Consider the following 5,732-nt stretch of genomic DNA (forward strand, 5'->3'; position numbering starts at 1 on the left):
TTGGACCGAGTGAACCAATTTTGATAATTCTTTTTGTAGGTATTGAAAAGCTGGTGCCTGTTCAGTAATATTAGAAAAACCATAAAACCCAGTTTTGATCCATGGAAGTCGGTTTTGTTTTTTTAATAAAAAAAATACGATCATGTACGGGATCACCTATTCCAACTTACTATAGAAATATTGGTCACAATTTTTGTTCTAGTGCCAAGTTGGAAAAAATATGAAAATTTTACAAAAAATTTTGAAAGATTTTGTACATGAAAATAATAAGAAATCTCTATGGAAAAACCTTATTAATTGTTGATATTAATAAGGTTTCTTCATAAAACAGTTCAATAAGGAAATCTGTTGGTATTTAGGTGGTCCTGGTCATATTTTTCTCTGTGTGAAGAATTAAAAACTCAGAAAAGATATTTGATCAGAAGGACAAATAGGTACTTCCTATATGAACTCATTGAAAGCGCTCGAAAGCTGCACCGAAAAAAGTTGTCCTGGTATTTATATTTTATTAAAGATATTAGCTACACTGCTGGTTTCTACGTCAACTACCGAAAGAACTTTCTCCAATTTAAAGAGAATAAAAATAATACAAAGAAGCATTATTAAAACTTTAAAAAAAATTTGCGAACTAGATCTATCCCCCCCCTTAGCAAAAAGCTATCTACGCCACTGTCGAGTGGTTGTTTGGTGGTATAAAGAATAAGATGAACTTAGGTATCTGCATTCTACATCATTGTATATATATTTCCATAGTACTATCATTGTATATATATTCTTATAGTACTCTCATGAAGTAGAATTTTCTATTTTGCGTCGCCACCGCTGGGATCGCTAGTTTATTTTATGTTTGAACCTTATGCAGAAAATTGAAGTGCAGATCTACCAAAAGATGTCGCTAAAGTATTTTCATGGATTGATAGTACTATAGAAATATATATACAATGGTACTATCATGAAGTAAAACGATCTTAGGAACTCTAGTGGTGAAAAAGCAGAATTTGTATGAAAAAAACACACTGAGCGCCACCTCAAAAAAGTGGCGACATCAACTAATACTAAATTCGACTTCATGATAGTACTATAGAAATATATATACAATGTTCTACATATTGTTTGTACATAGGTTTTTCCATAAAAAAGGATTGGCGCCAGGCTAAGTGCATGCAAAGTGTTGTTGTATTTTTTTCGCGAAAATGAGAGAATACAGGAAATGGATCTCTCGCACGTTTGCAATGTATGGTATCTGGTGTTGCGTGGTAGGTATATGGAATAGGATAAACGAGTTTTTTTTTGTATTCTTGTTTTTTTTTTTTTTTTAAACTGGTTTATTTATCTCTTTCATAAATTTATGATGTTGCATGTTAGGTATTCTTCTGAGCAACTGTATGGATATATTTTTTTTCTATGAAAACAAAATTTGGAAAGACAGGCAGTCTGTAATGTTATTCGCATTATAATACAAAAATCTAAATTTTCGAATTTGACTTTATAGATGAAATTGTCTTTTTCTGTGAAATCGCGCACAACTATTCTGCTTCTCAATTACCTCATTTGTATAATTTTTCAAAACAAACTTATGAGAAATATGACCAGTCAAAAACTTCGCTTAGTAGGCGAAGATGGCATCTGTGAAGTCAAATGCCCATCATCAGTCAAAAACTTGACTATAAGCGATGCAGTTGAAAAGAAAAAACCAAAATATCTTCAGAAAAGCGGAGATACTTTTGTACTAAAAAAAAACGACGATTATTTTTATCAAGTGCAAGGACAACTGCACATTACAAAACGATCCCATTGTTTTTTTGGTGTATGGACATCATGCGATTTTGTTTATATAAAAATACAAAAAGACGACTCATTTTGGGAGGACAAAATAAAAAAACAAACTACTAAATTTTTATAATAATCATTTTTTATTGGAATTATGTGATCCACGGATTCCAAGAAGTATGAGGGTATGGAATACGTAATATAACAGCAAACGATCTACTTTCTATTAGAATATTATTACTTTTCAAAACTATGTGTATTTTTCTAAATCTGTAACACTATTTTCTTTTTTCGTTCCATACCTTCAAATTAATTTTCAATATTCAGTAATATTATATCTAAAGCAGTCTAACATTTAAATTGTTTTTTGTTTTTTTAGTTATAAGGAATTTGTTATGTTTATCACCTTTCTAAATAAACTATTGAGTATCTTGTACCTACTTTTAACCTCTTGTAACCCAACATCGGAAATTTTAAAATTAATAATGTCAATCGACTAGCCTTTAGCTATAATAAAACACGTATTTTTTAAAAATTCAATATCTTTATTATTTACTTAGTTATTTCGAAATTTAAGGAGTAAAAAAATAAGTTTACATATATAATTTATTTTTGTAGATAAATGTAAAAATTGAAGCAAAAAACTTTATAATATTTATTTTTAGGCGGATTCCTAAAACCCCGTTACTTTATGCAGAAAAAATATTTTTTCTGAATTTCGTTGTTTTTACACAAATTTGCTTGTTTTCAAAAAAAGCCGAACTTTCATCTTTAACTGCCAGTTAAAAACTATTGGTGTCATTTATTGAAAATATGATGTACTATTTCGATAAAGCAATATCTAAAAAATATGTTATAAGCTTCAAAAGAAGAAAAATATAGTTTTTGCAACTTTTGTGTGGTTTGTAACAGATATGTCACATGGGGCTACAAGGGGTTAATAATGAAATAAAATGTATTGTTTTTATACCAAAACTAATTAAAATCCAAAAAATTATTCTTATAATTTCGTATGTAAAAACAAAAAATATTTATTTATTTATTTTATCTAACTTAATTGAAGAGAAAAATATTGTATATGAATAACAATAATATCAATTAATAATATAATATATAAATCTATGTACAAATTCGAAAGAAAAAGTTAAAAACATTCAAATAAATAAACAAATATGTACCTAATAGTTTTAAAAAATAAACGCTTTATTTGCCAAAAAAAAAATGTTGAAAAAATTTGTTTTTAAACTACTAAAATAAATATCATCACTGAATACTACATATAACAAAGAAAAAAAAAGTCGATCAGATTCCTGCGCCTACGAATACTTGCAAAAGTTATATAGAATACCAAGTGATGTAGGTACATAGATGCGCAGAAAGCTAGAAAAATTCAACACTGAATATCATACCATTTTTTTCTTCATAAATATACCTACCATGACTCTTGCACATAGAGTAGAACCAACGGAAAACGAAAACACAAGTGAATTCGGTTGCGCAAAGCAAAACCGCAATTAACACTTGCAAGGCTTGCAACCCTTTTTTTTGCTATTTCACTGATGCTGATTTGTTTTTTCTACCTAAATAGACTTTAATTTTATGACTTTGGTTCTCTAGAAAGGGAAAGAGAATGCAAATAAAGATACCGAGAGAGAACTGAGTTGAGATGACGTTGAACGTGAGAGATGTATGGCGAAGAAAGGTCACTAATACACACAAACTCATTTACATGAAGTCTGAGTTCGTCATTCGGGGACACCCACTCTTAAGTTATGCTTTTCGCGGGTATCAATCATTTTAAGTTTAATTAAATTTTACGAAACTCACCGCGTATTTATAAGAAATATTAATTTTATTTCTTCGCCCCGACGCGCCGCAATTAATGTTTAAAGTCATTGATGTAAACAACGTAGTAAGCTCTGAAATAGGCCCGAGATATTATAATAAACATGACAGGGGCACACTTGTTCGGTCTTCTTGATTGAGGTTATTTTGTTGTGTTAAATTTTTTTCTTTTGTCTAAAAACTTGGAAAAAATCTTTCCAAACCACAGTATGGATGAGATATCGAATTTTGAACGGGCAAGGATCTTTTTGTCTTTACCCATGAATAAATCAGCATCCGCTGATTGCACAAGAAAATTAAGGAGTGTTTTGAAATCTTCAATAAATTTCAAACAAAAATCTAGTGGGTTTTTGAAAAAAAATATTTTTTTTTTTTAAATCAAGAAAAAACGTACTTTTTGTTACTATTGGGATAATCAGGAGCTAACTTATCTAAAATGATTAGATCAAAAAGCATATTTTGGTTGTGTGTAGTTTTATTAATAAGTTTGAACAAAGCGCTTTCTGTTTTTTTTTAAACTAACTATTTGAAATAAATTAACAAAATAATTTTATAGTTTTTAAAGAGTGATAAAAGCGTTGTTTTTAAAACTATATAATTTTACTTTTTATTTTTATCATTATTGAAAGTAAGCAAAATTCGACTTCGGTTGTATATGTATAAGCCTCCAAGATTTTTTCCATTTAATTGATTTGGAATGTTTCAATGTTTCTAAGCTTCCGTTTGTTACAATAAGTTGCAGGCTAAAATTGATTTGGGGTGTTTCGACTCACCCACGCCCTCCCCTGACCACCAAAATATTGTGTTGACGTCTGAACTACATTTATATGTGTACAAAGTTTCAGCTTGATATCTGATATGATAATCGGAAGTCGGTCAAAATTAACTTCTTCGATTTTATTACATTGCTAGTTAGTTTGTTTGTTACAAGTGAAGCTAATAAGAGCTTATTAAAAATACAAATATTGATTGAAAACGTTCTAAAGGGCATGCCATGTTTCATTTTCGCCTGTAAATCGTAAATACCCTCATTTTGGGTATATACCCGCCATTTGGGTATTTACCCGGTATAAACCCGGTAAATACCCATTTATAAATACCCACCCGATTGGTATATACCCGAGGCACATCACTACTTCTAATAGATCTTTTGTGAGTAGGTTAGGTACTGAACGACTGAGTAAGTTTTTTTTGTTGTTTCTTTTCATGAACCGTTCTCGTTGAGCCAGACTGACCAGCGTCAACCGTATTTTCTTTTGATAGAAAGAAACAAAAAACGTGCGCCAGGAAGACTCGATACTCGAGCACAAGGTCTATTTCTATGGACAGAAAGAAAAAATAAATTGCACGACTGGGGTCGCACGTACTTGCTCTTATGCTTAAAGTAACTATAATGTTAAAGCTTTTTATTCAAGAAATTTAAAATTTGATATTTTGAAGAAATTTCATAAGTAGTATAAAAAAATTTAATCTGTTTTTATAATTAATTAAACTCCATTTTAAATTATCTTAAAAAAAAAAAACAAATATGCCATTTTATTTCTTGTATAAAAACCCGAGTCGAACATTTGGCACTATTTAAATCCTATTTAAAACCCAAATATTCTTTGCTTAGATTCAATAGGTCATAAATATCACTAAATTTCAAAAGGAAATAACCTCTACTTAAGACCGCAAATAGTCGGTTATCGGAAAAAATCCAATTTTGGGTAGTTATTTAGGACCAAAAAAAATATGATTAAATCCTTTTTAAAACCTAAATATTCTACAAAAACTCATTGAGTCCTATTTATTCTACTTATTTACAAAAATGCTATATTCTTATTTATTCTCATTCTAAATATTCTTACTAGGTCCTACAATTTCTAACTATGATAGAATTAGTGTTCAAGTTAAATAAAATGAGTAGCGGTTTTTTTTGTGGTTATTCAGTACATAGGTACTTACCTCATTTGTTGTTGAGGAGTCAAAAATGTATTTGTAGGTTTAGATACCAAATTTTCTCTGTAAAAGTGTAAACCACAACAAACCCATGCTTTTTTATCCTTAGTTGTTGTTTACTGTGTAAAATTTTACTAAGCAAAGTACTGAGTTACTAGTAAAACACGATTTAGAAG

Source organism: Episyrphus balteatus, chromosome 1, assembly GCF_945859705.1.
Source record: "Episyrphus balteatus chromosome 1, idEpiBalt1.1, whole genome shotgun sequence".
In the NCBI taxonomy this organism is placed as follows: Eukaryota; Metazoa; Arthropoda; class Insecta; order Diptera; family Syrphidae; genus Episyrphus; species Episyrphus balteatus.